The sequence below is a fragment of the Nycticebus coucang genome, chromosome 3 (genome assembly GCF_027406575.1).
Source record: "Nycticebus coucang isolate mNycCou1 chromosome 3, mNycCou1.pri, whole genome shotgun sequence".
NCBI classification, from domain to species: Eukaryota; Metazoa; Chordata; class Mammalia; order Primates; family Lorisidae; genus Nycticebus; species Nycticebus coucang.
The window spans coordinates 142,933,583-142,945,165 of record NC_069782.1 but is presented as its reverse complement, the minus strand read 5'-3'; the positions used below and the strand labels follow the sequence as shown (position 1 = coordinate 142,945,165).

General features: G+C 45.6%; 1 pseudogene across 1 annotated transcript; it reads left to right on the top strand.

Moving 5' to 3' along the window:
- Positions 1–1,870: 1,870 nt before the first annotated feature.
- Positions 1,871–3,507, top strand: LOC128581784 (tubulin alpha-1B chain-like; annotated as a pseudogene). The gene has a single exon (XR_008378912.1). The product of XR_008378912.1 is annotated as a tubulin alpha-1B chain-like (transcript).
- The last annotated feature ends 8,076 nt before the right edge of the window (positions 3,508–11,583 follow it).

Below are 11,583 nucleotides of genomic sequence, written 5' to 3'. Positions count from 1 at the left end.
CCAGGGGCCAGACAGGAGTAGAGAGATGGTAAGAGGGTAAGTCCCTTAGAAATGCTGGAAGTTGGATGATGGTGCTTCACACAGAGATAGATATATCTTGTTCAGGTTATTTAAAGACTGGGGGCTCCAGAAGGCTGAAGGAGATACTGTCCCTGCCCCCAAAGCTGGCTGGCCATAAGCCAGTTGGAGGAGAAGGCATGTCCATGCACACACATGAAGTGTACCAGTAACTCAGGCAGCAATGCTAAATGCCCGCTCATTTAGCATAAGAGACAGGAGAGTTTAGAATTCAGAGAGATTATTTTGGCTGGAACCTGTGTTGGTGCTGGTAGATGTTTAACACTGCCTGGAAAGCAAGGAAAATTTGTAGTATTTGCCATCTTTCACCACGGTCAAGTTCGAGTTACCAAGATGACGTCATTAAACATGCCCAGCTGGGAAGAGCGGCACGTACGCGGTTGTAGAGTAGTTCCAACATAAAGTGCAATAGATGTGAACAAACTGAGCTTAGACCACAATAAAATGCATCATCATAGTTCAGAAGTGATGAGTTCTGGGCATTTACTGGCTTTGTTTTTAATATAGTTTATTTAATTGTATGTTTATGTGATTTAATTTTTAATAATTCCTGTGTTCTATAACCAGCTTACAACATTCCTGAAAAGTTAGCAATTGGTTCTTATGAGCTGATAGGAACCTACTCCAGTACTGGCTGGAATGTCAGGGGAGGCTGTTTGGAGAAGATGGGATTTAAGTGGGTCTTTGAAGGATGAATAAGAGTTTGATAGGTTTGGCAAAAGGTGTTCTAAGTAAGGTAAAAGTGTGGCAAATGTGAGACCAGTAAAGCAGGCAATGAAATTTTCTATTTCTGTAAAATGTTAATTTTAATCAAGCAGTTTTAAACAAAAAGCAAACCAAAAAAATCCCAAAATGGATGGAAAGACCAGCTAGGCACTAAGTAGGTTTAACAGGCATTTAATACACATACAGCATACAGGGCACTGAATATTCACAACGTACTAAATATTCACGTCATACAAGGCACTGAATATTCATGAGGTCTTAAACTGGCCATGTACTGGTGCTACCCATTCTGGCCCCATATGCTCCCGGTCACATAAAATCCACAGCTGCTCAGTAGGCTAATTGACACACTACAGTTGGGGCTTGTGTTCTGGCCCCTGGGTCTCTGTGATGGAGCAAGTGTGTGTTACCAGCCCAGGTATCTTTTGCTTGCGGGTTCCTTTGCTCAGCTCTGGTTTTCAGACTCAAACCATCAGTGGGGAAGACTGAGGCAGCAGAGAGAGAAACAGGCTCCATGAATATTGCAAAATCCAGGGCTCAGATGGTGTGATACTTCACCCTGCTTACAGCCTACCCCATCTCTTTCCTCTTGGTTCTTGCTTTTTAAGTCGATTTAATAAATTTTCCAGTTATTTACAGCCATGGAACACATGACATGGCTTAAAATAGCAATCATGTATTATGCAATAATTTCTATGGGTCGGGAATCCTGACAGAGTCCTTCGACACAGGGTCTTTCCCAAGGCTGCGATCAAGGTGTTGGCCAGGCCGCAGTGATTTCAAAGCTAACTGGAGGCAGATCCACTTCTAGGCTCACTTAAGTGGCTATTGGCAGGATCAGCCAGTTTCTCAGGGGCTGTTGGCCAGAGGCCTCCCCCAGTCCCTCACCATGTGGGCCACCCCATGGAGCAGCTTGTGCCTGGCAGCTGCTTCCAGCCCAGGGGGCAAGGGAGAAGGCAGGAGAGGGCATGTGGGAGAAGCCAGAGTCTCTTCATAGCTTAATCTCAGAAGGGACACCCACCACTTTTGCCAGATTCATTAGAAGTCAATCACTAGCAAAGCGTTACTTACCTTGACTCTTGGCTTGTTGAGAACGGTAACTGGGACCCGGTGTCTGCTCCTGTCATCTTCGCCTCCTGACCCGTATCCACCATGTGTGAGTGCATCTCCATCCACGTTGGCCAGGCTGGTGTCAGATGGGCAATGCCTGCTGGGAGCTCTACTGCCTGGAACACGGCATCCAGCCCGATGGCCAGACGCCAAGTGACAAGACCATCGGGGGAGGAGATGACTCCTTCAACACCTTCTTCAGTGAGACGGGTGCCGGCAAGCATGTGCCCAGGGCAGTGTTTGTAGACCTGGAACCCATAGTCATTGATGAAGTTCGCACTGGTACCTGCCGTCAGCAATTCCACCCTGAGCAGCTCATCACAGGCAAGGAAGATGCTGCTAATAACTATGCCTGCGGGCACTACACCATTGGCAAAGAGATCATTGACCTCGTCTTAGACCGAATTCGCAAGCTGGCTGACCAGTGCACAGGTCTTCAGGGCTTGTTGGTTTTCCACAGCTTTGGTGGGGGAACGGGTTCTGGGTTCACCTTTCCTCTGATGGAAAGCCTCTCTGTTGATTACGGTAAGAAGTCTAAGCTGGAATTCTCCATTTACCCAGCCCCCCAGGTTTCCACAGCTGTAGTTGAGCCCTACAACTCCATCCTCACCACCCACACCACCCTGGAGCACTCTGATTGTGCCTTCATGGTAGACAATGAGGCCATCTATGACATCTGTCGTAGAAACCTTGATACTGAGTGCCCAACCTATACTAACCTGAACCGCCTTATTAGCCAGATTGTGTCCTCCATCACTGCTTCCCTCAGATTTGATGGTGCCCTGAATGTTGACCTGACAGAATTCCAGACCAACCTGGTACCCTATCCCCGTATCCACTTCCCTCTGGCCACATATGCCCTGGTGATCTCTGCTGAGAAAGCCTATCATGAACAGCTTTCTGTAGCAGAGATCACCAATGCTTGCTTTGAGCCAGCCAACCAGATGGTGAAATGTGACCCTCACCATGGTAAATATATGGCTTGCTGCCTGTTGTACCGTGGTGATGTGGTGCCCAAAGATGTCAATGCTGCCATTGCCACCATCAAGACCAAGCACAGCATCCAGTTTGTAGACTGGTGTCCCACTGGCTTCAAGGTTGGCATCAATTACCAGCCCCCCACTGTGGTACCTGGTGGAGACCTGGCCAAGGTACAGAGAGCTGTGTGCATGCTGAGCAACACCACAGCCATTGCTGAGGCCTGGGCTCGCCTGGACCACAAGTTCGACCTGATGTATGCCAAGCATGCCTTTGTTCACTGGTACGTGGGTGAGGGGATGGAGGAAGGAGAGTTTTCTGAGGCCCGTGAGGACATGGCTGCCCTTGAGAAGGATTATGAGGAGGTTGGTGTGGATTCTGTTGAAGGAGAGGGAGAGGAAGAAGGAGAGGAATACTAATTATCCATTCCTTTCATCCCTGCAGCATGTCATACTCACAGAATTTCAGCTTCAACATTAGCTGACAGGCATCAAAGCTTTCTGGTTAGATCATTTGTACTAAGTGGTAATCATGTTTGTCTTTTCCATGTGTACCTGTAAGATTTTTTTCCATCATGTCTTAAAGTAAAAGCTTTAAGGGGGAAAAAGAAAAGAAGTCAATCACTAGGTCCAGTCCATATTCACGTGGAAGGCATTACACAAGGGTATGGATCCCAGGAGGCAAGGTCGCTAGGAGCCACTGTGGAAGCTGCCCACCACACGACGTTCTGTGACCCCCACGGGCCTGCCCAGCAGTGACCTGGAAGCAGTCATTACCCCACCAGAAATCTCACAGCCTCTCACTGCACATGTCACAACAAGCTTGAGATGTAGGTATTATTAATATTGTTATTATCATGATGCCCATCTTATAGCACAGGGAACTAGAGCCTTGAGAGGTTAAGTGATTTCTCCAACTCCGCACAGCAAGCAAGTAAAAGCGTCAGGGCTCGAACTCAGATCTGCTCACTTCTAGGCTGCTGTCTTTGCCTTTTGCCATATGGTCCTGGGTTGAATAGTTGTCCCCCTCCAAATTCATGTCTACCCAGAACCACAGAATGTGACCTTATTTGGAAGTAGGGTCTTCGCAGATGTAATGAGTTAGGTAAAGACGAGGTCACACTGGCGTAGGGCGGGCCCTAAATCTGATGACTGTTGTCTTCAGAAGAGGGCGGTGTGAACACCCAGAAGCAAAGAGACACACACGTGGAGGACGCCAGGTGGACAGGGAAACAGAGACTGGTGTGGGCCAAGGATTGCCAGCAACTGCCAGAAACTCTGGAGAGCCATGGAGGGGAGTGTGGTCCTAGTGACACCTTGATTTCAGACTTGAAGCCTCCAGAACATGAGAGAATAGCCACACAGTCTGGGTAATTTATTACAGCAACCCTAGTAGACTGATGTGCAATTTTTCTCTCTGGAAAGAGATTTCACAGCCACAGACTTCCCCAGGGTCTACAGGGTGTTGATGAGGTGCTGAGAGTGGGTCAAGGTGCATGGATGCCCAGGGTCGGCCCCATCTACGACCCTGAGGCTTCATCTACCATCCAGTCTTCTTTGTCCCCTCCTGTTTAATTCCAAGCCAGCAGCTCACCCAGGCCTGGGGGAGAGAAAGGGTCATAGCAAAGAGATTCATTGGCTGAGATCTCAGATGAGAAACATTATAGGATGCAGGCATGGGTATATGAGATTTTCCTTCTTCTCCTGTGTGACAGGACAGATGAAAATCTCTCTGCCCTTCTCACTAATGCTCTTGAACTTGAATGCACTTGAGCAATTGTTCACAGCAGCTCTGGTTCTGTGTGAACCCGAGTGCAGTGTGTGTAGACTTCTTGGTAGTTTCTGCTGCTCGTAATTGTGCTGGCTTATAATCAGAAGCAGAGATCAGGGTTCAGCTGGAAAAGGGGGTGGGTGTGGTGGGGTAGCTGTGGGACACGTCATTCTGTGCATCCCAGTTGGCGGGTTTACACAGAGGAATCTGCAACATCGGATAAAAGAAGAGGGAGGCTGAAAGGATGTTCTTCAGATTCAGTGACATGGCAGGGGCTTGTGCTCAAATCTGCAGTTTTTGAAATGCAAGAACTTCCTCCTGTGGGAGGACAAATAGCTCATCATGTGAATCATGATTAAGGTTTAAGGATTTCCTGAAGCTCAAAAATGCCTGCCACTATCTGGCTAAACGCCTCTTATGTTCATAAGCACCCAATGGCTAGGAATTCACAATTTGTGGTCGAATGGGCTTTCAAGCTGGAAGGGACCTTGAGACGGCCTAAACCAGGCCTTTGGCAGAGCAGTTTAGGCACAGAGAACGGCTCCAGCGCCTTCCTTGTCCTCCACATGCTCCAACTAGGTGGACACAGGGCCTTGCTCTGTTTCTCTCCCTACTTGTCTGCCTGCTATCTTCTCCTTAAATCCCTTCTGCCTGCACCGTCGACATCACTCATAGTTTAGTTGTGGGCTCCTCATCCATCCATCCATCCATCCATCCACCCTTCTGTCCATCCACCCACCCTCCCATCCATCCATCCATTATATATTTATTGAGCAAACTGTTATGGGTCCACTACAGTACACTACAGAGGTGGAGATTATTAGGGAAAGATCCTGCTATCAGTGAGATTATAGCCTAATAAGAGAGAGAAAATTTGTATGCAAATAACTGGCCAAGCTTCTTCCATAGCATACAGACTAGGTCCCCATCATCCAGTTGAAGAATTGAAAGACACATTGTTACCAGAGGTCATGGTCAGTCTTATAAATTTGGACCATATGCTGATCTGTATAATAATTTGAAAAGTAAGTGAACCATATATCCTGAATTTTTAAAAACATTTTAACTTAAAGTATTTTATTCTCTTTTTAGTTCTTGGGTCCTGACGGTCGGTCAGGAAAAGCTGGACGGCATGCAGTTGGGGTTTTCTGTACTTGTTGGAATCTTCTCTGTACCTCCCTTCTTTGCTCCAGATAGATTCATTGTTTGGACTTCAATCCTAGAGTCTCCTGTTATAATGAATGTGTTCTTGGAGGGGTAGCACCCTAAGCTGTATACTAGCTACGTCATCAATTTCTTGAAGCCCTGCTTTGGACCGGGGCTATCAAGCCATGTAAGAGTGTCAAGGAGTGCTTGGCCACTGAGCTGAACAGGATGCAGAAAATGGTGAAAATCACAAATTAGGCACCAGTAAAATGCTCAGGGGGTCATCTCACCATCACTTGGGAGCAAGTGCTGGAGACTGCAGGGAAGAAGTTAGGGGAAGATCCTGAGGAGCTGAGAGGGAATCTGAGACTCTTCCGTCCCTCTCACCACTTGTCACTGCAGGAGCTGTGCTAGACGGGAGCTCACTGGCTGGGGCCTGAAGACTCAGACCATTATGAGCAGGAAGAGTTTTATAAAGTCTTTGCTTTTTAGCTTTATAAATAAAGGGCCCCCTACTCTCTCTTTTTCCAATATCACAGAGAGAAAATAGTCAACATTTGTCTTTGCATTAGTGAAAACACATTTTCTCTATGTAGGGGGACAAATGGCTCCTTGAGAGGCAAATATCCACTGAATCATGGACACATTTAAGCATAAGTTAGGGAATACGTCAAGGAATGGCCTAAAGTTACTGGGGCTTCATCAGCCGGGTAGCCCTGATATGTGACATTCCTGTGCCATCACAAATATCCTTATTTCCTCAGACACTTGGCCTTACTGGCATCTGAATTAGACTGTCAAGGTAACTAAAGAAAATGTTGTATAATATTTATGTTTAAAGTGGATATACAAATTAAGATAGCTTTGTTATAAATACAGATTTTCCTTCAATAAAACTTATTTTGTTCATTCATATACACTTTGAGTACCATCTATACCAAATGCTCGGAGGGCTGACCGGTGCAGAGTCACTGAGATGAGGCATGGTGTGAGTCTTCTGGGAATGAAGCAGAAAGTGTGCTCACCCTCCTAGAAACAAGCCTCTGGGACTTGAAACCTGCTCTGTAAGCGGAGTCATCAATATAAGCTTCATGAGGAGCTCCTTTGCTTTCCGTGACAAAGAACTCTAAGGCATGTCCTGATGCCTGTCTTGGTTGATATCCTCTGAAATAAGGTTCAGAAAATCTTTTGTCTCGAAAATGTTTTGAGCCAAGGCATTTAATGTATATTTGCTTTTGCTGTAGTGCTCCAAGCAATCGATGGGCTGTGTTTTTTCAGCCTCCAATCTTGCCTAGGACTTATACAAAAGACCTTGGAGCAGTGCCCCAAAATGTTCAATGACCTTCTCGAGGCTGGACAGTGAGTTGGGATGCCTGAGCCTCCAGCATCACAAGCGTACCAGGTAAAAGTTCATATCATCTTGGGCTGGAAGGACCTCAGATGGCCTGTTTTTTTTCAAGGCCCTTCTTTTTCAGATAAAGAAACCAAAGTCCAGGCTCGGCGCCTGTAGCACAGTGGTTACAGTGCCCCCAACCTAGGCCAGCTAAACAACAATGACAACTGCAACAAAAAAATTGCCGGGCGCTGTGGCGGGCGCCTGCGGTCCCAGCTACTTCGGAGGCTGAGGCAAGAGAATCACTTAAGCCCAAGAGTTTGAGGTTGCTGTGAGCTGTGACGTCACGGCATTCTACTGAGGGCAACACAGTGAGACTCTGTCTCAAAAAAAAAAAGAGAGAGAAACCAAAGTCCAGAGTGGGTTTTCGTTCATCCTATGGAATCATGGATTCTTAGACTTGGAAGGCACTTTAGACCTTTTGCTAACTGGTTTCACCTGCAGCTGAACGGATGCCCACTTCCCACACATTCTGCCAGAGGGTTGCCTGGCTTCTGCTTACACACTTCTAGCCTCTGGAAGCTTATGATTTTTTCCACCCGTTCCGTTTACAGACAAGTCTGATTTTAAAGCTCTTCTCTGTCATCAGAGAAAACCTACTCTTCTGAGTCCCTTCATCTGCCTGGACCATTTCTGTTCTCTCAGCCTAAAGAAGAATTAGGTCTGGACAGGCTCTTGGTAGTGCGGCTTAGCTTGCTGTGTTTATTCTGCTTTCATTTATTAATGATAACCATCACCTTCCATCCATTCCATCCAATTCCTACTCTTTTCCAAGATGCAGAAAGCTCTTATTAGAACATCGGCGAGTTCACTACCCTCTTAAAAATCAGAGCCAGGAAAAAAGCTTGAGTGTGCTTCTCTTGACAAGCCTGCTTAAATATAATCATAGATCTGTCACAAAATATGCAGGCTTATAAGGGGTTGTCAAAATTTTTTCCTGAAGTGGGAGATGCTTGGGGAAAAAAATTGTCTTCAACTTAACAGAAAAGGAACAAAGAAGAAAAATCAAGGACCAAATGATTTTCTGAAAGTTTTGCATAGCTAAGATGTTGCAAACTTCATCTTGCTTAAGATACTGCAGAGGATTCCTGAAAAAGACAAAAATGGAGTTCTGAACTGTGCACGTAGCACAGCTGTCCTTTCCACATCCTAAGATGTTTTTATTCTCTGAACCTAGTCAGGAAACAGGTGAGGTGAAAGGACAGAAAGTGTCAAGGTGCAATCATCCAGATCAAACCAATCCTGATGGAGAGGACCTCAGAGGCGGCTGCTTAATCAATACAGAAGTTTCTTTAAACCATGCCAAAATAATTCCAGTTATTAAGTTGCATTCTACACCATGACTCTAGAGGATTTATGGATTCCTAAGTGGTATATATATATTTTAAAATTTCTTTTTAAAGATGTTTGAATTTGTATCTCAGCATGAAGGGGGCAGTTTAGGTCCTTCTGGGTTCTGCAGATGGACTCAGGGCAGGGGGCTCTGGTTTTCCCCACTTCTCAGGCCAGCCTCTCCATGGTCCTGTGGACGATGCCCTGTACCCCCAATTCCTAAATGGAGTCCTCTCTGGCCTAAGCGTCTGGTTGCTTCAAAGGCCACCAGGCTATGGAACACTTTCAGGGATGTGCTGCAGTTAAATCTGGTGCTGGGTGGCTCTTCTGCGGCTCCTGGACTGTTACAGGGACAACCCAAGAGCCCCTGGGAGTTGATTATAATGATACCCTCGGGCACCGAAGCATCACCCATTCCATCTTTTTAAGTCTAATTTCCCAAACGCTCCAGTGCTTATTAATCCTCCTGTAAATAAAGTTCCAGAACTCTTCCTGGCTTCAAGTGCACATTCCCTTTCTCACCAGCTCACTTCTCTCACCCCTCTTTGCCCTGAATTAGAAGCACAGAGCAGACAGATTCACAGGACTCCAAACTGCCCAAACAGCAGATTTTTCTCTTCCACTTCTCCAGTTAACTTCTCCTTCCCCTTTCTTCCGTGACACACCCAGGGTAACTGAGAGCACCGGCTGCTTACCCTTTCCTCCAAATGAGAAAGCAATCCTGCTCTGTTAAATTCCCAGCGATTGTGATGGGGACTATGAACAAGCAGATACCCCTTGTCAAATGAAAAGGAAGAACCCTTTTAAGGGCTTCAGCCTAACTGTAGACGGGAGGCGGTATTGCTGAATTTGGTTTTAAAAACAACATTGATGATGGCTGAAATTCAGTTATATTGTACCTGCACTCTGTACATGCAAAAGGCAGAGACATCAAAGGCAGAATCAATTTGGGTGGCAAACAATTAATGCCTGGCTCAGACATTGAAGACATCTGGCCTTTTTAGAGCCTGATGTTTTTCGTCTTAGGTGGGGACAATTAATGACTTTAATGAGAGCTGAAAATGATTTTGTTATATCTTCCTTTAACACTACTGTAAGTTTATTTCTGAAGGCTTCCTATTTCCAGGGCTAAAAGGATGTATTAATTGTCTAATTTGTTGTTCCATACCACTTTTTTTTTGTATTCTAATAAATAAATACCTTCTTTAGGTAAGATGTCAAAGTTAACCTGAATGCATGCAAAATCAGAATTAGACTATTATAAAGGAAATACAGTTTCATTACTTTCTATCTAGAGCAATAGAAAATTGCTTGGGAGGGGAGGTCTCTTGGAGATTTGCTCAGATGGAGACATAACCTTTGTATTAATGGGCCGTTTGTCTTCTCAGGGACTTTAAAGTGTTCTGAATTTATTCTCACGTGTAATTTTAACACTGCCTCCTATGGTCTTTTTAAACTTTGATTTATCTCTATCTAAAATGTCAGATTCTACATGAGTAACACTTTAATAAAAAGGGTTTGTTGTCCACGATCAAAGCAGTATCAGTGGCTCTAGACGCGGACAGACTTGGATTTGAGTCCCAGCTGGCAGCACGGGCTGGGTGACTTCGGGTGTGCTGTTAGTTTAACCTCTGGTGGGTTCCATTCCCTCATTGGTAAATGGGGATAATGACAGTCCTCACCGTCAGGTGACGCTGTGAAGATGACTTAATGCACATAGTCACTTGTAACGAGGCTGAGACTTCTGAGAAAAATGGCATGGAGAGTCTCTGATTCATCAGGCAAACTCCTGAATCTGGAAAAGTTTCTATACTCTTTAAGAGGAAACCGGACAAGGACACCTCCTGCCATGCCCAGGTTTAAACCCTAAGTAAATAACAGATTTAATCTCACGGGAAGCAAATGCATTTTGTTATGGGTACAAAACCATTTTATCAGTCTTCAGACAAAGTAAATAGTTGACGAAAGGATGTCAGTTTTTCCAATTTTTCTGTTGTGTAGGTGAGAAAACTGCCATGTAAGTTTCTGAGCAGCCTATAGTACAATAAACAAGACCATGGTACTGCTTGTTGTGAATAAGAGTCCTGGACTGGGCTTTCTGGATGCATGGGTTCTAAGCCCAGTTTTGCCACTGTCTCAGACTAGTCAGGCTAGGGTAACCAAATCCATTAGCCTGGATAATTCATCAGCAACAGGAGTTTATTGCTTACAACTCTAGAGGCTGAGAAGTTCAAGATCAAGGCACATGAAGATTCTGTGTCTGGTGAAGGCCTGTCCGTCTCGCACGTCCTTACCTGAAGGGGAAAGGGAGCGGGCATCTCCCTCAGGCCTCCTTTATAAGGGCCTTAAACCGTGAGGTTGGTGCCCTCATGACTTAATCACTTCCCCAAAGGCCTGCCTCTTCGTAGGATGCACTGGGGATTTAGGTTTCAACATATGAAATTTGTGGGGACTCCCACATTCCTACCATAGTAGCCACTAACAAGGGGTCTATGAATTAGCCAAAAACTCCATGGGCCTGATTCCCCTGAGAATACGATGGCTTAATTAGTCAGTCCCCACAGTCCTCTGGCCCGAGTCCACAAACCAGCTCTCACAGACCATAATTTCCCACTGTGGGGATTAATGAAAGTGTTAGATGACAGTGTAGGACCTTCTAATGAAGCCTATTGTATAAAAAGACCCAAGGCAAGGTGTGTTTTTCCTTCCAAATACTTGGTCCAAAGGAAAGACCCCTTCTGGCTGTGCTGTGGGGTGGGACAGGCAGGATGGCCATCACCTCGAGGATATTCATCTGGCATGTGACATTAAGTGCTGTTGCCTGTTATCAGTTTGTGGGCACCGTGGTTTAATAAGGGGCCCTCCACTTGGTGGAGAGATGATTTTAGGGGAATGTATTTTTTTTTTATTGTTAAATCATAGCTGTGTACATTAGTGCAATTGCCTGTACCCATTCTAAGATGCACCATAGATGTGGCCCCACCCATTACCCTCCCTGTGGAGAGATGATTTTAAGTGAAGCCTTTGGTGATTATCCAGATGGCTACCAA